The following is a 24,765-nucleotide window of genomic DNA, read 5'->3' as shown; positions in this document are numbered from 1 at the left end:
AGATTCTATAAAAATTTATTGCTTACTGATCCTGCATTTAGTCAGCATTCTAGGCATTGAAGTACAAAAGTGAATAAGACAAAACCTCTACCCTCAAGAAAGGGGAATTCCAGTAAGAGTTTTAGATAATAAGAACATAATAAATAAAGGTAAAATACAATGTTGGGGAGTCATGTGCTTTGAAGAAATACAGCATGGGCTTAAAGAATATGAAAAGTAAGTAAGGCAATTGCTATTCATAAAGATCTATATTTTTCTGTTTATTTTTATTTCTAGCTATTTTATATTTTTTTACTATTATTTATGGAGAAAACAGAGTGAAGAAAGCAAATATTATTTCAAAAATTATCAGTATCAGTGTTCCAAAGATATACTAATTATGTCAACAGCTAAAAAAGGAAAATTCAGAGAACAAAAATAAAATCTAAGATATTAAGGATTCTGATAGCAGAAATACAAAACCCTACAAAAATGTTAGAAAATAATCTCTAAGAAACTATAATAAAAAGATTAAAAAATGGAAACAGAAAAAAATAAGATAATAGATGATCAGTGCAGTCAGGACAACATAAAAATAAAAGATTCAAGAAGAGAGAACAGAAAGAAAAGAGAACAATTATCAAATAAAATTATCATTAATACAATGCTTAAAAATGCAACATGTGATTTTCTAAATTTAATGGACCACTGAGTGCTTGACACAATGGATGGAAAAATATCTTACATTAAGTCACATTAGTATGAAATTTTAGAACATTGGAGACACATAGAAATTTCTAGAAGCATTCAGGATGGGTATAAGAAACAGTTTACATGGGTTATAAATACATTGAAGTGTTTTTTACTTTTAGTAGGGAATTTGGGAACAATTGAGTAATAGGTTCAAAGAAAACTCAAGAAAAGAAATACAACTACCACAAAAAAATGTTTAAATTACTAGAGATAAATTGTATTTATATATAGTACATTGCATGAGTTAGCTACAAGCAATATCCACAGTTATAATAATGTAAACATTAAATATTTAACTGACAAGTTAAATTAACAAAGCTACCTAGCAAACATTAGTTAAATATTTAATATAAATATGCTTTAACTATGGAGAGGCTGGGAGAGGGAAGGTGCAAAGGTGTGGGTTAGTGGAGAAAGAGTAAATCTTTGTTGTCAAAGTTGGATATCAACAGATATTATTTAAAGCTTAAAAGATGATGCAAATTTATAAAATAAAAGCAGAGAAGAGCAAGATGGAACCCAATATCATCTTTTTCTTTTTCCTCTTACTTTCCACCTACCTACCTCCTCCCCACTGACAAAGATAAATGGTTTGAAGATAAATGGCAGAAGGTAACTGTTGATATAATCCTGATTTTTGCTCTTATTTTCTTTGGATTTTGAGAGTGAGTAAACTCTTACTTCAGCTTTCCTTCTATATTTTCCATGCCTCGATTTATCATGACTTTGAAGATGATGTCTTCTCTTTGAAAAGAAAATTGAAGCTTTTCTCAATTATTTTTCATATACCTCTATATGCACATCTCATAGATTCATGAGAAACATAAATTATCTCAATATTGTACCTATAAAATGGACATTATAATCTCTCTTTTGCCAGATTGTTGAAAGCAATCTTGATAATGAGGATTCTAGAATAATGCCTGGTGTATAATTTTACAATCAGTTGTGGTTGTTGCTGATGATAGTAGAACTAGTACTAGTCCTTGTTTTACTTGCCCTGTTGCCAAATTGGAGTCATGTCACTATGCGTATAAAATGTAACTGATGGACACAATATGCCTTGGACAGCATATGCACTCAGTAAATATTTGCTGAATGAATAAATCAATATATATGGCAATGAGTGCTTGGTGCTGGAGGCTTTTTTTTCTATAAAATTGACTGTCCTATTTACGGTGAAGTGATCTTTCTGGTTAGATTTTTCCCCAGAGAATTCTATTTTTATTTTAATTGAAGAGTGGTTATAAAGCTAATTGACTATTTGCATTTGCAGGAAACTATTCCCACCTCCCATCAACCCCAAGCCCCAAGGAGCAATCAATGTTTAGAGGTTTCTACCAATACCCGTGGTTTAAAAGAAGTAGAGCCCAAGATTAATGTATATAGCTTGTCAGATATGTACTTAGACTTTTTAAAATGAGTCCAACTCAGGCAAGATTAATGTATATAGGTTGTCAGATATGTACTTAGCCTTTTTTTTAACGAATCCAACTCAGGCAAGTCGGTAATTAATGCCATAAAATTCAGCTCAACAGAAACTCAATTGAAAAATGAGAACAACATAACAGAGTCCTATTGAAAGAGTGGCTATCCAAGGTTGCTATTTTTAAAAACTAATTCAAGGCACTTTGCCACTTACATGAAAGCAAAGATAGAGGCACATTGTATTGTGTATAAATATAACATTTTTCCTTACATCTTTAGAATCATATTCAATATGGACATATTAGATGCATATAATGCTTCAAAGTACTAAAATGTATTTTGAGGGCAGGGTATCAAAATGAAACAAAGAAAGTGAAGAAAAATAACTAAATGTGTAAGTCTATAATCATAGTATATTTACATATTTAGAATATAAAAATATTCAATGTATTTCATTTAACCAATTATCTAAACAATTATAAGAAAAGCATGTTAATAATGGACTTAGAAAAAATCTTTATGAATTACAGACTTATTAATTTCTTTTTTAAGATTTTATCTATTTATTCATGAGAGACACACAGAGAGAGAGGCAGAGACACAGGCAGAGGGAGAAGCAGGCTCCATGCAGGGAGCCTGACGTGGGACTTGATCCCGGGTCTCCAGGATCACACCCTAGACTGAAGTCGGCACTAAACTGCTAAGCCCCAGACTTATTCATTTCATAAATGTTTTTTCTCCATTAGGCAAAAACAACAAACAAAACCCAAAAAATCACAACAAGAGCAACAAATCTGATGAGGGAAGAAAAAGACTACCACTAATTTAAAATTTGATAATTCCACAGACGTACTCATTCCAAAAAAATAATCCTTTATCCAACAGTGTGATGTCAACTACAATAAAAATATGTAGGATACAGAAATTTTAACTGATAAAAGAGAATTATTTTAAACCAAATTTAGACTAATTAAGAAGAAGTAAAATATAGGCAAGAATTGCTACGGTTCAAATACTAATATCTTAAGAAATCAGTGACTTTACATTTCAATAACATTCTCCTTTTAGTCACTTCTAATTGTGTTTTACAACTGTGTATGTGTGTTGTAGTATTTCTATAAGTATCACTGAAATAATTTACAGCAACAAATAAGGGTGTCAGGGGATTTAGAATTAAATTTGGATGCAAAAATTTTCATATGAAAAAGCACAACTGGCTATAGTTGGATGCTTTTTTCTACACAGTATTTCCCAGACTCTAATACATTAAACCAGTTTAAGTTTCCAACATGGAATTTTCTAGTTCCATATTAAATTTGTATAAGTAATGTAGTAAGTCTTTCTCCAAAATAAAAAAGAATACAATAAATAAATAAATAAATAAATAAATAAATAAATAAATAATAAATGAATACAACCACAACTCTATCAATATATTTGGCTTTCTGACCTTGCCAGAGAAGGTTGTATTTAGTACTTCTGGGCATTTTACATAGTATGTTTCAGTTCACATGCTTTGGTAGCTTTTCTTTTTACTACATAATCAAGTTGAGTTTGAAAAAGGCAATATTTGAATCTTTCTTTAATATGACCTTATTTTACTCACCCTTAAAACAAGCCACTGTCAGAAACAGACTCCTCTCCTCACCCTCACTCTCATGCATACATATTACACAGCCTCTCTTCACCTGCTAGGCCCAGTAGTCAGTGCTCAGCCAGGGTGCTGTTCTGTCCCAGAATGACCAGCATTGATCTCTTTTCTGTCTTGGAGAACATATATAGCTTGTCCTATGTTGTCCACTGATCAGTTATTTACTGTCTTTATTATTATACACACACACTCTTACATTTATAAAGTACATCCTCAATCAGATTATAAACTACCAAAAGAGATTAATTTGGATTTCTGTTTCCCTTGGGTCTTGTATTTATTAAAAACAACCACAACAGTTATAACAACACTGCTGTTAATTTTCCAACTTGATAAATATAATAATGCTTCCCCCTAATAAAGTCTCTTTATTCATTGACAAATTGTTCCTGGTTGCCAGAATGGAGGTAGGAAAAAGCTAGTAACCAGGGTATGAAATAGAAAGCTCTGGTGAGTGGATGAATGTCAATTTGGCTTGAGGGCCTTGAATTAAATTTATTCACTCATCAAACATTTATTTAATGTCTCCTATGAATCAGGCACTGTGGTATATTCAAAGGTGAGATAACTGTACCTGCCTATAAGGAGTTCACATACATTCTCTAGGGTGAGATAGCAAGAAATCAATATTTATAACTTCATGGGATAAGCACTATAGTATGTGTTTGCATAGACTGTGATGGGAGCATAAAAGAAAGGAAGCAAAATGGGTCTGACTGGGAGAAAGTTTCCCAAAGCAGGATTCCTTAAGTTGACTTTTGAGCTCGGCCTCAAGGAAAGTAAGAGTAAGCTAGTCTCACAGGGGAAAGCTGTTTAATACAAAGAGGGGATCATGTGACCCAGAAGAGAGGCAAGAAAATATGGGCTATAGTCAGGGAATCACAGGTAGTTCAGTATAGCTGAGGAGTGGAATCCCTACAGACAAAAAAGTAGGAGCAGAGTGGGACAGAGGTCAAATCATTGTGTACCATGGCATTTAGACTTGATCCTGTGGAGAATTTTAAACAGGGCAATGGTGTGGTCATCTTTGCATCTTAGAAAGATCACTTTGACAGGAGCCTAGATGGCTCAGTTGGTTAAGCATCTGCCTTCAGCTAAAGTCATAACCTCAGGGTTCTGGGATCAACCCCCCCCACCACCACCACCACATACCCCCGCATCAGGCTCCTTCCTTAGCAGGTCGGGGGTGTTTGCTTCTCCCTCTCCCTCTATCCCTCCCCTACCACTCCTGCTCTCTCTCTCTCTCTCAAACAAATAAAATATTTTTTAAAAAATAGATTACTTTGACAGCTATGCCAAGGATAGATCAGAAGGGAGGAGTCAGAAGGCAGGGAGATAATTTAATATTACAAAAGAGAAATGATAAAGAGCTAAACAGGGTATAGGAGCAGTAGAGACAGAGAGGAGGGAGCCAATTTAAGTAACAAGACAGGGTATGTAATGAATAGCATTCAGTGATGTTGTGGAAGTAAGAGAGAGGAACCTAGATTAACTCCCACAATGATGCCTGGAGTGATAGAATGGATGATATTGCAATCTACCAAGAAAGAAACTGAGAAGGAGGATTGTGGGGGAAAAGGTTTGAGGACATACTAAATTTGCAGTGTCAGGGTTGGGATGGTCATTTAGCAATTCATTAGGATATAAGTGTCCCGAGAATAAGAGAGAAATTTGGACTGAAGTTATCAGCATGTGTAGGGCAGCTAAAGCCAAGGATGTGAATGAGATTCTCCAAGTAGAGTAGAAAGAATGGAGAGAAGAGGGCTGAGAGCAAAGCCTAAATGATGTCATCATGTATTTTGTGTTTGTTTAGCAGAGAGTAAGTTGAACTTACTGTGATTAAAACTGAGGGCTGAAGTGAGTATTCCAAAACTGGCCAGAGTTTGTGTAATTTAGACTTCCTGTTGGTGCCAGCGAAGGGAAAACAGAGGTTTCCTTCCTGGCTTGACCAGATCTGTAACAAAAGAGAAAGAGGGAGGGTTAGGGCTTAAAAGCTGTCAAACTTCTAAATGAACTCAGACTTTAATACACTCTCAATCATGCTGGTGTTGGGCCACACCTGGACTCAGATATTTTACATAACAGAAATGAGCTTCAAATGTATCTATGCCATGGTATTTGGGATTTCTTTGTTCCGGCAATCTAAACTCCACCTTGCTTGATACAATGAATGATGTCATGAAGCTGTAAGAGGTAACATCCTCAAAACACATGAAAGAGGGATGGAGATATGATGGTGACAAGGAGGGAGACAAAAAAGTGAGAAAGCTCTACATAGTTGTCATATTTCTCAGGAAGAAGAAAGAAAGAAAGAAAGAAAGAAAGAAAGAAAGAAAGAAAGAAAGAAAGAGAAAGAAAAAGAAAGAAAGAAAGAAAGAAAGAAAGAAAGAAAGAAAGAAAGAAAGAAAGAAAGAAAGAAGGAAGGAAGGAAGGAAGGAAGGAAGGGGAAGAAGGAAGAGAGGGTGGGAAGAAAGAAAAAATAAAAAGAGAGAAAGTTTTCATAAAGGGGTGCAAGTCTGAGATAATGTTGGGTCCTCTCTTGTAGTCTTAGCCCTTACATGAGCTATGGACCTGATCCATGGGGAAAAGAGAGAACCTTCCCTTCAAGAGGATGGCAAGAAAGAGTCTTTTGAGAGAATGATAGTTTACACTTAAAGTAGTTGAAGGAAGAATTATGTGAACGGTATGAGCTAAAAGTGTGTATTTACAATAGATTAGAGCTTCTCTGGGGCAGAACAGATTCACTGTACGAAGATGAATGAGGGAGGAAGCACAAAGTAGCTGGAAAATGGGATTAGTGAGTGAGTAAACAGTAGAAGAGAGTAGAATGCTCTGCACAGGACGAGAATGACAGGGAGGAGAAAAGAGGGGAACTAGTTGACTCCAGGTTAGATATGAATCATTGTCATAAACTTTGATGTTAAATAGCACTTGGACTTTAATCTGTATGTGGTGGGGAAGTGACAGCGTTTGAGGAGAGAGATATGATCAAACTGACCTTTTAGAAAATCCAGTCCAAGAATAAACAGAAAATGTGAAAAATTAGGGATGGGTAAATCCGTCAGGAGACAGAACTAATGAATTTTACTTGGTCGAGGTGCTATAATTTGTATAAAATCTACAAATTCAATTGGTAGGAAATTGAAATTCTTCTTCCAGGCTCCTGATGCTCTTGTTTCTACCTCAATTATATAGCACTTAACCACATTGTATTATGCTTTTTCTGTTTTCACATTTGCCTTCCCCATAGGCTGAGAGCCCCTTCCAAACAGTGCTGTCTTTTTCATACCTGTATCTCCAGGGGTCTGGGCCTGACACAGGAACATTCAGCATTCAGCAACATGTTTTTAGGTGAATAAATGAGGCTATTGGAATATTTAAGACATATGGTGACTAGGCCTCCTACCAAAAGCGTGACAGCAGGAATGGAGGGAAAGGACAGCAGAGACATTGAAAGGAAACAGTATCAGAACATGGTGAATGAATGAAGAAAAGAGAAAACAGAGTAATAACTACCTGTATCCACACTGAAAGACAAATCAGGCTACAATCCGCCCAGATTCAACTGGAGACAATGGAAAGAGGCAGACGTACATGTCCCCGTCCAGGAACCTCACCAAGCCCTGTCATTTTAGCTTGTATTTGTTGGGGCCTGAGAATGGCATGGAGAGTAGGAGAAGTGGGGGGATCAGAGAAAGCAAGACATGGGTTCCTATTTTACAATATAAGAAGAATCATAATGTAAATTCAAAGGCATATGGTCAGCTGAAAGCCCAGACCTAAGAGACAAGGTTCTAGATACAGATTAGTATATGTAGCTGGACTAAGCTATTGATGCTCTGGGAATACTTTTAGGAATGTTTCTTATTCCAAAGTTCTCTGAGGTTTAAACTAAAGCCTTTACAATATGCAAAAATGTATTTTGTCAACATCAAGCATCATTTATACACAATGCCTTCAGAGAGCATATGTATGAAACATCCTATGCGGAAGTGAATGAAAATTTTGTGACTAAACTATTTCAAGGAATTCAAACAATACAATCAACTGTCTGGATCTCAACTAAAGCAGAAACCAAGCCAAAGATTATAGCTACAGACTTAGTGAACTGAGTATCAAAACATTCCAAAAGAATATAGAATCAATGACATTTATAGAGTGATCAATAGCAGTATAAAAATATGCTGATAATTTAAAAACTGATACTTTATATCAGAGGGAAAAGTCTATTGATCCAGTGTTCTAGAAAGACAAAAGTAAGACACATCAAGATATTTCATAGAAATTATTTTATTCTTTTCTAAGAAAAAGGTTATCTTAAAGACTGAGACACCATACTTTGTCCAACCTAGTGGCTGGCAAAGAAGAGAAAGATACATTGAATGTTTCTGAATTAGATCGAGTCAGTAAAAACAATGATACTGGGTATGAAGTAGTGATCATGGGTTTATTTCCACTCCTGGAGGTAGGTGCATTTAATTTAGCTTATGACTGAGATCTATCTATTTGATATAGTGTCCCAAAGGAGATATGATCAGCTCAGCCAAACACTGACCACAGTAAAGGCAGCTCTCCACAGAGGTCAAATTTCCCTTTTAGCCAGAGATGTTGCATTATGCAAAGTCAAGCTGTAGGTGTTACCAGGGTGTTCACTCTACCTGTCTATTCAACCACAGCTTGGGCCACCAGCTTTACCTACCAGTTTTACCCACTTAGTCAAGGACAACTGCAGTCCAAGACCCCTGCTCTTCACATTAGGTTTCGTGTTTAAGGGATGTTGAGAAACTGCTCAAGAAGGTAACCATCTGATTGCCAAGGCTAGGACTTCTAGTACTGTGTTGAACAACAGTGATGAGGGTGGACATCCCTGTCTTATTCCTGATCTTAGGGAAAAAGGCTCTCAGTTTTTTCTTGTTGAGAATGATAATCACTGTGGGCTTTTCATATATGGCTTGGATGATATTGAGGTATGTTCTTTTTACCTACACTGGGGAGAGTTTTAATCAAGAAAGGATGCTTTATTTTGTCAAATGCTTTTTCTGCACCAACTGAAAGGACCATATGGTTCTTGTCCATTCTTTTATTAATGTGGATGGAACTGGAGGGTATTATGTCGAGCAAAATAAGTCGATCAGAGAAAGATAATCAATCATATGGTTTCACTCATATGTGGAATATAAGAAATAGTGCAGAGGGTCATAGGGGAAGGGAGGGAAAACTGATTGGGAAGAAATCAGAGAGGGAGACAAACCATGAGAGACCCTTAACTATAGGAAACAATCTGAGGACTGCTGGAGAGGAGGTGGAGTGGGGTGGAGGTGGGGTAACTGGGTGATAGGCGTTAAGTAGGGCACAAGATATGATGAGCACTGGGTGTTATATAAAATTGATGAATAACCGTACTGTATGTCTGAAGTGAATGATGTTGGCTAATTGAATTTAAATTTAAAAAAAAGAACCTAAATATCACTTTTGTGAGGGGGCCAATGCTTATTATCTCAGACAAGGGACAATGTTACTAAGGGTTGCTCTATAGGCTTTTATTTTGGCCCAAAGCTTGTTTTCACATACCAATATCTTACCTTTCAATGATCCTAGTGAGATGAATGGCTATCAGATATCTCATTAAACCCAGATCTGCTTATTTTAACTTATGGACAATGGACAGAAATTACTTGGAAAGAATTATCATGACAAAAGAACATCTATAGCAACAAGAAGACTACTAACAGAATATGTAGGCAATTGGACAGACATTCCTCTTTTCCGTTTTATTGCTGTAAACAAGCTTGCTTTACAACAACGAAGTCACACAAATAATCAACCCATTTTCACATATCTTCTGAAATTAAAGCAGAAAAGGTAAAACAACAAAGACTGCTGTAAAAATGACTGAAACAATGAAATGTGTTTCAATGTGTTTTCCCTGCCCCAGTTAATGTAAATGTGTATAAGGAAAATTGTATCATCTGTATGCATCACTTCTAGTAAGAACCCTGGGTCACAAGAAATTGGGTTTCATTTCTTTCACATATTAGAGCTTTTAAGGTGTCCGTGGGCTTCACCAGCCACAGTTTGTCTATTCTAATCAGGTTTCCTTCTGACGCCAATTCTCTGGGGAGACAAGGGCTGCTGAGGGCTGAGCCAGAGCTCCCGGGGGAAAGCCAAAATGGAAACCTTCACATCAGCAGTCTAAATACTAATCCAACCTCCCATGAAGAATAATATTTTGACTTAACTCATTCAAAGAAATAATCCCAAGATTCTGCATGTGTTTCCTGGGTTTTGAAATGAAAGGAAGGTTATAGTTAGACATGGATTTAAATGTGGAGGAGGAGAAACCATTCTTAATTTCACCTACCAAAAAAAAAAATGAATAACTTTCTCTTTCTTTCTTTCTGATTCACTTTTTGGCTTAAGAAATAAACTCTGTGTTTATTTTCTCCTAGGATTCATGGGCTTGTTTGAGAACTTAGGAAAGTCAGTCAACAAACTCTTTAGACAATCCTTTTAGGAAAATTGTCTGAACTGGGAGGCTGTCAGAATTCAAGCCTTCATCATATACTTCTATTTGTCATCTTCAAATCCTCTTTTCTTGTTCCAATCACCTACAATTACCAGGAAATTGGTCACTATTGGGTTGTAAGTTCTCAGAATTCAAAGTATTTATGGTTTTCTGATGGAACATCAGTTTCTCCAACAAAATGCATTTGATGATATATATATAAATAGGAGCTCACTGCACCCCAGACCGTTGTTTACAAGGAGGAAGAACAGTAACTTGAATATGGGGAAGGGAAAGATGGACTCAAAGAGTACTCCCTATTGAGACTTGTAATCTCAGAATTTGGGTCACAGAGACAGCACCACACTCTTCTTGCTTTCATTTTGGCCTTCTAAGGTTTTAAAGGCTGTTTCCTGAAGCATTGTCAGCATTAAGACATTTGTCTCCTACCTTTAAGAGTCTTGCAAGTGGCAATAAAATTGTTTTCATTTAAGAATCCAAGCCAAATTTTTATTACATTCAGAAAGGCTGCTGTCCAGCTGTTTGGACACCAACAGCACATTAATGTAATAACAAGCAAAGTCAAATGGAGCTGGCTTAGAAGAATAGACCTTTTATCCAGTTACTGGATGCCAGTCTATTTCTGTTCTAGAATCTCATTAAGAATGGTTTTTAGCATCTTAATCTGTTTCTGGTCCAGGCTAAGGTCACAGAGAGCTCCCTTCATCTCTGCCTCTTCAGGCCAAGCCTCTGCTAAACCAACATCCCCCACCTCTTTGCCCATGTCTGGGGAGCTCATATTCTTGGATTCTTGTTTGATCTTCAGTTCTCCTAACCCAGTGTCATTATTTCCCCTCCGGAACAGGCAGGGAGGGCCCTTGCATTGTGTACTAACCGTTTGTCTCCTATCCCATTGCTCAGAAGTGTCAAGTGATTTGTAAGACATAGCATGCAATCTGAAGAATGACATAAATACACCTCTGCATTTACATGCATGGACCATCTCTAGAAGGAGACATAAGAAACAGATAATAAGGAATTTCTTCTGGAAAAGGGAGCTGGGACATTCGGGATAACTTGGTAAAATGAAGACTTACTTCATACTTCATACTACCTCTTCTTGTGATGTTGGGGTCATTTTACAATGTGTTTCCCTATTCAAAGAAAAAATGTATTTAACTGTTCAGAGGAAAAAAATAGTATAGAAAAAATGTATGGGATAGAACAGTGTATGTATTATGCTCCTATGTGGATAAACAAAAGATCTGTGTATATACATGAAATGTTTCTATAAAGAATCACAAGAAACTTGATATTAGTTCACTCTAGAGAGTGGGACTGGTGTTCCAAAGTGGGTGAAAAACACTTATTCTTAAAAATTTTAATTATAAAGGAAAATTTACATATAACATATGAAATGCAGGTGGGGAAAAGGAGACAATTTCTAACTTAGCAATTCCTAAGAAGGACCATGTGCCCTTAAATTGAGGTGTTTAAGCTTCCATCTGAACACACACACATACACACACACACTGGAAAAGCCAGACACAAACATCACTGGCTTGACTGAATATGATTTCATATCTTATCAGTAAGAATGAGCTGTCCAAGCAGCACGCCTAGTTTATCACACAGCTAAGTCATTTTTCAAACTTTTGTGTCATTAACAATGTGTCAAACACAATCTGCTGCATTGTCAAGACTATACGAAAGAAACATAATTCTCCTTTCCAATTCCTATATTGGGAATTGAGGCAACATGTTTCTTTTTAAGACACCCCTGATTTGATTAAAAGAGAGGCACATTTGCAGGCCTGAAATTAGAGTTATTTGGAGAAAAGGTAACAAAATAAACATATCCCTACCACCTTGATCTCTCTTCCTCGGAACTAGGGACAGTGACCATGGGAAGAGGCTCCTTTCTACTCTTCTGTCTGTTTTCCTCACAAGAGAACCATCCAAGTTTTCATGAGCAATCAAACCTCTCCCAAGAATGAATTAGGGAATTCCAATCTGTGCATGATTGTGTACCCAGGAGGAAGGGGAGGAAGTCTTCGTGTTACATTTACTATGTGTTTTGTGAAAAATAACACCAACAAGGCATAACACCATAGGCAGCCATGAACAATTTGAGCCAGGATAATCAGTTCGATGTTTAAGATATACATGTATGTTTTATCTTCCTACCACCAAAGCATATTAAATCACTCTCCCTGTGAGTAAAGCCTCAAATCTGTATTTAGAACAAGTTCCCCAGGCAAGACTTAGGTATATAATTGCTTGAGAATCAGAGATCTAAGAAATCAAGGCAATAATAGCCCTATAGCTGACACTGATGGAATGCTTTCTATTTTCCAGTTACTGTTGCCACCCTCCTGTAAGCCACCATCATTACTCACCTCAGCATCTCATCTGGTGTCCCTGATTCTGCTTTTACTCCCCCATCACCAACCAGAGTCTTTTAAGAGATAAATCATTTCATGTGACTCCACTCCTCAAGGTCTTCTAATGGCCTCTCATCTCATTCTGAATAAAATCTAGATTTTCCCATGGCCTTCATAGTCCCACATGAACTGGCCCCTCTAATTCCTGTAACTATTGCCCTCTGCCTCCTTCACTCTGCTCCAGCAACTCTGATTTCCATTCTTTCCCTTGGGCACATCAAGAACACTTTCACCTCCAATTCTTTGTACTTACTATCCCCTTTGGTTAGGAAAGCTCTTCCCTGAGTTAAACGCAGAGCTCACTATTCACTTAACTGAATATTCATTCAAACATTCTCTCTTTAGAGAGCCTATCTGCGGCAAGCAGCCTCTAAGATGGTGTCCAAACATTCCCATCTCCTGCTATTTATAACCTTATATAATCCCCTTCCCTTAGATATGCTATCAGCCAATAGAATATGGTAACATTTAGGAGATGTCATTCCTATAGTTAGAATACAAAGATTGTTACATCCCTCTTGCTTCCTTTGATGAAACAGCTGCTTCTGTTGCAGAGTTCTATTCTATGTTGTTTTAAGCCATTAACTTTAGGGGTAACTTTTTACTCAGCAATAGATAGCTAATACAGCTCCTTGATTACCTTTTTTTAAAAAAAAGATTTTATTTATTTATTCATGAGAGACACAGAGAGAGAAAGAGAGAGAGAGAGAGAGAGGCAGAGACACAGGCAGAGGGAGAACAGGCTCCCTGAAGGGAACTCGATGTGGGATTCGATCCCGGGTCTCCAGGATCAGGCCCTGAGCTGAAGGCAGCACTAAACCACTGAGCCACCCCGGCTGCCCTGATTACCTTTTATGTAATAGAATCTACCTATTCATCCTCTGTCTCCTAGTCTTGCTTTATGCTTTATTTTTTCTTAGTTTTTATAATCACCTAATGCATGCTCACTTCCCCACCCCACTCCACATATGAATTTTTGTCTGTCTCTGCCTACCTGGAGATTATGCCCTTTCATTTATTATTATACAACCAGGACCTAGAAGAATACTTAACAAAATGGCATATAATAAAATGTCAATAAATATTTACTGAATTAGGGACTTACTGAATTCTTCCAACCATTGCATTATATACGTATATTACTTTCTATTTTTTGATAAGGAAATAGACATATGAAGATTTTAAGAACTTGTCAAGATGTCATTGAGTAATAGAGGTAGAATTTGAATACAGTCTGTCTGACTATTTACTTTCTCCATTAAAACAATGCTTCCCAGACTGGAGGTCCACAAGCTCCTAAGGATCTCAGACTACTTCTCAGGCAGTAATTTTTTTTTTAAGATTGTATTTTTAAGTAATCTCTATACGCATCATGGGGTTCAAACCTACAACCCCAAGATCAAGAATGGCATGTTTCACAAATTGCAAGTGCCCTACACATTAATGTTTTTATTAAAAAATTGATTTGTGTCGATAACCTGGAAATATAAGCCTATTCAGCATCATCTGGATGACCACTATTTTACATATCTTGAGTCATTAGTGCAGAACTTTAGGATTAGGTTGGTTGGCTCTATGTTGGTTATCATACCCTTCCTGACTGCCTGCCTCTAGGCTGCAAGTTCCAGCATCAGATATGAAAGGAATAGCCTTACAGAGACTGCTTAACCAGCTCCCACAATTGCAGAAGTCCAATGCCAGTAACAAAGACGTTAATATATTGGGTTCTGTTTTTCTGATTGAATCCTGAATGGTGGAGGAGGGGCAAGATGGCAAAGGAGTAGGGTCCCCAAATCACCTGTCCCCACCAAATTACCTAGAAAACCTTCAAATTATCCTGAAAATCTATGAATTCGGCCTGAGATTTAAAGAGAGAACAGCTGGAATGCTACAGTGAGAAGAGTTCGGGCTTCTATTAAGGTAGGAAGACGGGGAAAAAGAAATAAAGACACAAAAGGCCTCCAAGGGCGAGTGTCCCCAGGACAGGAGAGCCCAGTCCCGGAGAAGCAGGAGCTGCACCAACCTTCCCGGATGGAAAGGGGCTCGCAGGGAGTTAGAGCAGGACCCAGGAGGGTGGGGATGCCCTCGGGCTCCCTGGGACACTAACAGACACCTGTGCCCCGGGAGAGTGCGCCGAGCTCCCTAAGGGCTGCAGCGCGCACAGCGGGACCCGGAGCAGCTCGGGGGCTCTGGCGGCGGCTCCGCGGAGGGGGCTGCCGGGGGGAGCGCAAATGCAACAGCGCAGGCACCGGAGCACAGGGCGCCGAGACACAGCCCAGGATCCGGCCTCCCCCAGGGACAGGCAGAGGCCGGGAGGGCCCAGGACAGTGAGGAGGCTCCTGCCCGGAGCTGGGCAGATCAGCGGCCCCGCCCCGGAGCCTCCAGGCCCTGCAGACGGAGAGCTCTGGAGCTACTGCGGAGGCTGACTCCAGGGCTCCGGAGCTGGCCGCCGCCACTGTGGCTGTTCCTCCTGGGGCCTCACGGGGTAAACAGCCCCCACTGAGCCCTGCACCAGGCAGAGGGCAGAGCAGCTCCCCCAAGTGCTAACACTTGAAAATCAGCACAACAGGCCCCTCCCCCAGAAGACCAGCTAGACGGACCAGTTCCAGGGGATGTCAAGGGACTTAAAGTATACAGAATCAGAAGATACTCCCCCGTGGGTTTTTTTGTGTGTGTGGGTTTTTTTTTTTTTTTGTCTTTTTTTTGTTTGTTTGTTTGGTTTTTGCTTTTTAATTTGTTTCCTTCCCCCACCCTTTTTAGCCTTTCTTTCTCTTTTTCTTCTTTTTTTTCTTTTTGTTTTTCCTTTTTTCTTTTTTCTTTTTCTCTTTTCTTTCCTTCTTTCTCTCCTCTCTTTTTCTCCTTTTCCCAATACAACTTGCTTTTGGCCACTCTGCACTGAGCAAAATGACTAGAAGGAAAACCTCACCTCAAAAGAAAGAATCAGAAACAGTCCTCTCTCCCACAGAGTTACAAAATCTGGATTACAATTCAATGTCAAAAAGCCAATTCAGAAGCACTATTATACAGTTACTGGTGGCTCTAGAAAAAAGCATAAAGGACTCAAGAGACTTCATGACTGCAGAATTTAAAGCGAATCAGGCAGAAATTAAAAATCAATTGAATGAGATGCAATCCAAACTAGAAGTCCTAACGACAAGAGTTAACGAGGTGGAAGAACGAGTGAGTGACATAGAAGACAAGTTGATGGCAAAGAGGGAAACTGAGGAAAAAAGAGACAAACAATTAAAAGACCATGAAGATAGATTAAGGGAAATAAACGACAGCCTGAGGAAGAAAAACCTACGTTTAATTGGGGTTCCTGAGGGCGCCGAAAGGGCCAGAGGGCCAGAATATGTATTTGAACAAATCCTAGCTGAAAACTTTCCTAATCTGGGAAGGGAAACAGGCATTCAGATCCAGGAAATAGAGAGATCCCCCCCTAAAATCAAGAAAAAACGTTCAACACCTCGACATTTAATAGTGAAGCTTGCAAATTCCAAAGATAAGGAGAAGATCCTTAAAGCAGCAAGAGACAAGAAATCCCTGAGTTTTATGGGGAGGAGTATTAGGGTAACAGCAGACCTCTCCACAGAGACCTGGCAGGCCAGAAAGGGATGGCAGGATATATTCAGGGTCCTAAATGAGAACATGCAGCCAAGAATACTTTATCCAGCAAGGCTCTCATTCAAAATGGAAGGAGAGATAAAGAGCTTCCAAGACAGGCAGGAACTGAAAGAATATGTGACCTCCAAACCAGCTCTGCAAGAAATTTTAAGGGGGACTCTTAACATTCCCCTTTAAGAGGAAGTCCAGTGGAACAATCCACAAAAACAAGGACTGAATAGATATCATGATGACACTAAACTCATATCTCTCAATAGTAACTCTGAACGTGAACGGGCTTAATGACCCCATCAAAAAGCGCAGGGTTTCAGACTGGATAAAAAAGCAGGACCCATCTATTTGCTGTCTACAAGAGACTCATTTTAGACAGAAGGACACCTACAGCCTGAAAATGAAAGGTTGGAGAACAATTTACCATTCGAATGGTCCTCAAAAGAAAGCAGGGGTAGCCATCCTTATATCAGATAAACTAAAATTTACCCCGAAGACTGTAGTGAGAGATGAAGAGGGACACTATATCATACTCAAAGATCTATCCAACAAGAGGACTTAACAATCCTCAATATATATGCCCCGAATGCGGGAACTGCCAAATATATAAATCAATTAATAACCAAAGTGAAGAAATACTTAGATAATAATACACTTATACTTGGTGACTTCAATCTAGCTCTTTCTACCCTCGATAGGTCTTCTAAGCACAACATCTCCAAAGAAACGAGAGCTTTAAATGATACACTGGACCAGATGGATTTCACAGATATCTACAGAACTTTACATCCAAACTCAACTGAATACACATTCTTCTCAAGTGCACATGGAACTTTCTCCAGAATAGACCACATACTGGGTCACAAATTGGGTCTGAACCGATACCAAAAGATTGGGATCATCCCCTGCATATTCTCAGACCATAATGCCTTGAAATTAGAACTAAATCACAACAAGAAGTTTGGAAGGACCACAAACACGTGGAGGTTAAGGACCATCCTGCTAATAAATGAAAGGGCCAACCAAGAAATTAAGGAAGAATTAAAAACATTCATGGAAACTAATGAGAATGAAGATACAACCGTTCAAAATCTTTGGGATTCAGCAAAAGCAGTCCTAAGGGGGAAATACATCGCGATACAAACATCCATTCAAAAACTGGAAAGAACTCAAATACAAAAACTAACCTTACACATAAAGGAGCTAGAGAAAAAACAGCAAATAGATCCTACACCCAGGAGAAGAAGAGAGTTAATAAAGATTCGAGCAGAACTCAACGAAATCGAGACCAGAAGAACTGTGGAACAGATCAACAGAACCAGGAGTTGGTTCTTTGAAAGAATTAATAAGATGGATAAACCATTAGCCAGCCTTATTAAAAAGAAGAGAGAGAAGACTCAAATTAATAAAATCATGAATGAGAAAGGAGAGATCACTACCAACACCAAGGAAATACAAACGATTTTAAAAACATATTATGAACAGCTATATGCCAATAAATTAGGTAATCTAGAAGAAATGGACGCATTCCTGGAAAGCCACAAACTACCAAAACTGGAACAGGAAGAAATAGAAAACATGACCAGGCCAATAACCAGGGAGGAAACTGAAGCAGTCATTAAAAACCTCCCAAGATACAAAAGTCCAGGGCCAGATGGCTTCCCTGGGGAATTCTATCAAAAGTTTAAAGAAGAAACCATACCTATTCTCCTAAAGCTGTTTGGAAAGATAGAAAGAGATTGAGTACTTCCAAATTCGTTCTATGAGGCCAGCATCACCTTAATTCTGAAACCAGACAAAGACCCCACCAAAAAGGAGAATTACAGACCAATATCCCTGATGAACATGGAGGCAAAAATTCTCAACAAGATACTAGCCAATAGGATCCAACAACACATTAAGAAAATTATTCACCATGACCAAGTAGGATTTATCCCGGGGACACAAGGCTGGTTCAACACCCGTAAAACAATCAATGTGATTCATCATATCAGCAAGAGAAAAACCAAGAACCATATGATCCTCTCATTAGATGCAGAGAAAGCATTTGACAAAATACAGCATCCATTCCTGATCAAAACTCTTCAGAGTGTAGGGATAGAGGGAACATTCCTCACCATCTTAAAAGCCATCTATGAAAAGTCCACAGCAAATATCATTCTCAATGGGGAAGTATTAGGAGCCTTTCCCCTAAGATCAGAAACAAGACAGGGATGTCCACTCTCACCACTGCTATTCAACATAGTACTGGATGTCCTCGCCTCAGCAATCAGACAACAAAAAGACATTAAACGCATTCAAATTGGCAAAGAAGAAGTCAAACTCTCCCTCTTCGCCAATGACATGATACTCTACATAGAAAACCCAAAAGTCTCCACCCCAAGATTGCTAGAACTCATACAGCAATTTGGTAGTGTGGCAGGATACAAAATCAATGCCCAGAAATCAGTGGCATTTCTATACACTAACAATGAGACTGAAGAAAGAGAAATTAAGGAGTCAATCCCATTTACAATTGCACCCAAAAGCATAAGATACCTAGGAACAAACCTAACCAAAGAGGTAAAGGATCTATACCCTAAAAACTATAGAACATTTCTGAAAAAAACTGAGGAAGATATAAGGAGATGGAAAACTATTCCATGCTCATGGATTGGCAGAATTAATATTGTGAAAATGTCAATGTTTCCCAGGGCAATTTACACGTTTAATGCAATCCCTATCAAAATACCATGGACTTTCTTCAGAGAGTTAGAACAAATTATTTTAAGATTTGTGTGGAATCAGAAAAGACCCCGAATAGCCAGGGGAATTTTAAAAAAGAAAACCATAGCTGGGGGCATCACAATGCCAGATTTCAGGTTGTACTACAAAGCTGTTGTCATCAAGACAGTGTGGTACTGGCACAAAAACAGACACATAGATCAATGGAACAGAATAGAGAACCCAGAAGTGGACCCTGAACTTTATGGTCAACTAATATTCGATAAAGGAGGAAAGACTATCCATTGGAAGAAAGACAGTCTCTTCAATAAACGGTGCTGGGAACATTGGACATCCACATGCAGAAGAATGAAACTAGACCACTCTCTTGCATCATACACAAAGATAAACTCAAAATGGATGAAACGTCTAAATGTGAGACAAGATTCCATCAGACTCCTAGAGGAGAACACAGGCAACACCCTTTTTGAACTTGGCCACAGTAACTTCTTGCAAGATACATCCACGAAGGCAAAAGAAACAAAAGCAAAAATGAAGTATTGGGACTTCATCAAGATAAGAAGCTTTTGCACAGCAAAGGATACAGTCAACAAAACTAAAAGACAACCTACAGAATGGGAGAAGATATTTGCAAATGACATATCAGATAAAGGGCTAGTTTCCAAGATCTATAAAGAACTTACTAAACTCAACAGCAAAGAAACAAACAATCCAATCATAAAATGGGCAAAAGACATGAAGAGAAATCTCACAGAGGAAGACATGGACATGGCCAACATGCACATGAGAAAATGCTCTGCATCACTGGCCATCAGGGAAATACAAATCAAAACCACAATGAGATCCCACCTCACACCAGTGAGAATGGGGAAAATTAACAAGGCAGGAAACCACAAATGTTGGAGAGGATGCGGAGAAAAGGGAACCCTCTTACACTGTTGGTGGGAATGTGAACTGGTGCAGCCACTCTGGAAAACTGTGTGGAGGTTCCTCAAAGAGTTAAAAATAGACCTGCCCTATGACCCAGCAATTGCACTGTTGGGGATTTACCCCAGAGATACAGATGCAATGAAACGCCGGGACACCTGCACCCCGATGTTTATAGCAACAATGGCCACAGTAGCCAAACTGTGGAAGGAGCCTCGGTGTCCATCGAAAGATGAATGGATAAAGAAGATGTGGTTTATGTATACAATGGAATATTACTCAGCCATTAGAAACGACAAATACCCACCATTTGCTTCGACATGGATGGAACTGGAGGGTATTATGCTGAGTGAAATAAGTCAATCGGAGAAGGACAAACATTGTATGTTCTCATTCATTTGGGGGATATAAATAATAGTGAAAGGGAATATAAGGGAAGGGAGAATAAATGTGTGGGAAATATCAGAAAGGGAGACAGAACAAAAAGACTCCTAACTTTGGGAAACGAACTAGGGGTTGTGGAAGGGGAGGAGAGCGGGGGGTGGGAGTGAATGTGTGACGGGCACTGGGGGTTATTCTGTATGTTGGTAAATTGAACACCAATAAAAAATAAATTTTTTAAAAAAGAAAATGTTCCTATTATAATGTGATGATATAATATTAAGCAAATAAAGAAGGATAAAAAACCAAAAAAAAAATCATGAATGGTACATGAGCTCAGTATGTATCAAAATAAGTCTGTAAAGTGGGCAAATACAAAGAATAAAATCTGATGGTAATCTGTCTAGAATTTCAACTGAATGATATCTTAGCAAAAGAGCTCATTGCTAGGTAGCAATCAACATCTTATGCCAGAATTTACCCCTCAGCCTCTGCTTTTCTCAGCCCCTGCCTCCCTATTTTACTCCATATCCTGCTTCCTTCTATCTCAATGGCCAGAGTTAGCCTATTTTGAAATCCTTTCTTCCCCAAAGAGGAAGCATAGAAAAATCTAAAAAGAATCAAGGCAAGGAGCTGATAGTTAGGGATGTACTATCAGTGGTATAGGGTGACAACCACAAAGCAGCCTTCCTCAATGTTCTGCCACTGATGCTGCCCTGGCACCTCTATGAGTCTGAACTTACCACCTCTACAGCTCTTACAACCCCATCTAAGCACTCATGTGGCAACAACGACAGTATGTACTATGCATGGACTCATTTCCCAGAAGTCTTATGCTATCCTTTCAGAGATAAGTATTTGCAAAGGAAACATTTTGGCCTCAAAACACAGAAGAAAAGCTGTACTTGTGAATCAGTGTTCACATCAGGAATGCCCTGGACACAACTTTAAAACTTGCTTATACCACTTCGAGAAACAGACAGAAGTGGCCTTTTGAAAGAGCAAATTCACATTTTAAATGTCATCAAGCCAGGATGTTTTTTTACTTCCCTAGCTTTTTAATCCAAACCAAGCTTTTAATACTTTGGTGTTTTGGTCTTTTTTTTTTTTTTAAAGATTTTATTTATTTATTCATGAGAGAGAGAGAGAGGCAGAGGCACAAGCAGAGGGAGAAACAGGCTGCATACAAGGATCCCGATGCAGGAATCGATCCCAGGACTCCGGGATCACACCCTGAGCCAAAGGCAGATGCTCAACCTCTGAGCCACCCAGGAATCCCCCAAACCAAGCTTTTAAAAGACTTGGTCCTCTCCTTCCAAACAAGAGTAGCTGAGCAACATGTGGATTCTATTTTGCAGAGGACATCGTCCTGCTGGGTGAGAACAGCTCAGTTTGATATATATATATATAATATATATATATATATATATATATATATATTATATATATATAATGTTTTAATTTGAAATCCAAAAATAGTATTTTGGGTAGACTCTTTATCATCTGTATGAGTTTCATTTTAAAAAATGTATTCTAAAGATTAACTCTGTATTTTGTCACTTTGCTAAGTCCAAGCAGCTTCAATTTTTTCTTTAACCATTTTCCTTGTCAATTTTTTCCAGAGAAATAATTATAACTATATATGGAACACCTACTCTGTGTCACACCTCATGCTGGGCGTTTGACCTGTGATTCTACTTATCCTCACATTGGCTTGGTGAATTAGGTGTTAATTGTCTCTGACTACCACCAGGTCACACAGATGGTAGGAACTTCCTCAACTCCAAGTCACCTGACTCAGCAGTCTATAATTGTGACCCCTTCTCTGAAATCTACCAACTCCACTTATGTATTGTGTGTTGCAGAACCTCAAGGCCTTCATCAGTATTTGAGCAGAACTAAAACTGTGTCTTACAAAATTTGGTTTTGACCCTACCTCCAAATACTCTCCAGTAATCTGACCAAGCTATTATGGTCCGCCATATGAGCAAGACTTTTATTTTGAAAACATTAAAATTTAAGTTGTGACCCTTTGTTCCTAATTGAAATTCTGTAATCCTATGTACAACTCTCCCAATGCACTCTAATTCAGGAAATATGTATCTACCAGCCTGCCAGTAGCTTCTCACCTTCCAAGTACCCCAGGAAGTCAAAGGGAAGCCCTTATCATAGGTGAGTGTTCTATTGGCTATATCTTTGGAAAAATCAAACAAACTTCAAATTTCTTACAGGGACAAACCTTAGTCTAGTACTCTCAATATCCTAAAATCCTGATAGCTTTCTGCTCAGTTCTTTTATTTCTAAAGATAAATTTTGTTAAACTTCTTTAGATTTCTAGCTATCTCCAGATAAAGACTGGCAAATAGAGATTGCCTTACAAGGTAAATCTAATAGACTGGTAATAGATGCCAGCCAAGAGAAAGATCCTTAAGTTTTATGTGGGTTCAAGAAAAAAGAGCACAGGAATAAATGGAAGAATTCTATCAGAAACACAGGAAACCAGCATGGTGGCCCAGGTGCCACATATCTGTTCACCCTGGTCTGCTTACACTGATTCTACCTGTGGAAACCCTGTATCTCAGGTCAAGGTCTAATACTGTACTCAAAACAAAGGAAACAATATCAACCAGCATCGATACAAGTATCTTGTTTCATTGTTGTTGATTATATCTTTAGAGAGTTTTAGTCAGGATGACTTCCATTTTATTTTCTTCAGTGCTTCTCAGAGGAAAATAACTTTTTTTTTTTTAAGGTTTTATTTATTTATTTATGAGAGACACAGACAGAGAGGCAGAGGCACAGGCAGAGGGAGAAGCAGGCTCCATGCAGGGAGCCTGATGTGGGACTCGATCCCAGGACTCCAGGATCACGCCCTGGGCTGAAGGCAGGCGCTTAGTCGCTTAATCGCTGAGCCACCCACGCGTCCCGAGGAAAGTAACTTTTGCAGTTTTTTTGTTTGTTTGTTTGTTTAAGATTTTATTTATGCATGATATATATATATATATATATATATATAGAGAGAGAGAGAGAGAGAGAGAGAGAGAGAGAGAGATTGTTTAAGATTTAAGAATCTTTGTTTAAGATTTTATTTATTTACTCATGAGACACACACACACACACACACAGAGGCAGAGACACGGGCAGAGACAGAAGCAGGCTCCATGCAAGGAACCCAACGCGGGCTCCTCCTGAGTCTCCAGGATCCCACCCTGGGCTGAAGGCGGCGCTAAACCGCTGTGCCACCCGGGCTGCCCAGGAAGGTAACTTACTTGTGAAGCGTTTTCTAAAATGTAGCAAAATTTGAGTAGCTTTAACTTGTTCTGAAATTAATCCAAAATGGTAGCCTGATAGCTAGCTGCATTATATACCAACCCAAACCCATTATACTTTGTATCATGTATGATGGGAATTTTACTAAAACTCATAAAAGCAACTGTGGAATTTGAGATGATATATGCATATGGAGATAAATATTGTGTAGATACTAACAAACTTCTCTCTATCCTTGAAAATTTGACACCTTGACCATGGTTTCTAGACCTTTACAAATGATCATGGCTGTGACTTCATGTGAAAATTATCAGTTACAAATAAATATTTCCAGTGGTATTGCTTTAATCTACTACTTAATGCAAAATTATCTTTCTTGAAGACATGAGACTATCCCCACTTCTCAATCAGGAGAATTCCCAAAACGCTTAGGTTTTTTCCAGAGTGCACCACTGTTTCCACATGTCAAGATATAAGCAGACAAATTGAGCACAAGGTCTATCTTCACCACCTTTTAAATTACATTTAAAATTAAAGTTAAGGGGTGCCAGGGTGGTTCAGTGAAGCATCTGACTCTTGATTTCAGCTCAGTTCAAGATCTCAGGGTCCTGAGATTGAGCCCCACATTAGTGGAATGTCTGCTTCTCCCTCTCTCTCCCTCTGTCCCTCCCCATGCTTGTACACTCTCGTGCTCTCTCAATCTCTCTCTAAAATAAATAAATAGGGCAGCCCCCGTGGCTCAGGGGTTTAGCGCCACCTTCTGCCCAAGGTGTGATCCTGGAGACCCGGGATCAAGTCCCACGTTGGGCTCCAGGCATGGAGCCTGCTTCTCCCTCTGCCTGTGTCTCTGCCTCTGTGTATGTGTGTGTGTGTGTGTGTGTGTGTCTCATGAGTAAATAAATAAAATCTTTAAAAAAATCAATCAATCAATCAATCAATCAATCTCGAGGGGAGGGGAAATACATAAGTAAAAGTGAAGAAACAAAGAAGCAGAAAACCTGCAAAGATGAAGAGAGCAAAAACAGAAAAAACACCATACAAGACATAAAATCTAGAAGCTGGAAGATAGATTATGAGTGGTAACTGAC

At 38.6% G+C, this 24,765-nt stretch overlaps 1 long non-coding RNA gene across 1 annotated transcript in view; it reads right to left on the bottom strand.

Annotated features, from left to right (window-relative positions):
• Window positions 1-24,765, bottom strand: part of LOC140593886 (uncharacterized) — a 224,617-nt gene that overhangs the window by 21,932 nt on the left and 177,920 nt on the right. Inside the window, exon 2 of the long non-coding RNA XR_011994253.1 lies at window positions 5,646-5,765. This is a non-coding gene — a long non-coding RNA (uncharacterized lncRNA). The remainder of the gene's footprint in view (window positions 1-5,645; window positions 5,766-24,765) is intronic.

The sequence above is a fragment of the Vulpes vulpes genome, chromosome 9 (assembly GCF_048418805.1).
Source record: "Vulpes vulpes isolate BD-2025 chromosome 9, VulVul3, whole genome shotgun sequence".
NCBI lineage: Eukaryota > Metazoa > Chordata > Mammalia > Carnivora > Canidae > Vulpes > Vulpes vulpes.
The sequence above is the reverse complement of the archived record's forward strand: the minus strand, read 5'-3'. Positions and strand labels throughout refer to the sequence as shown.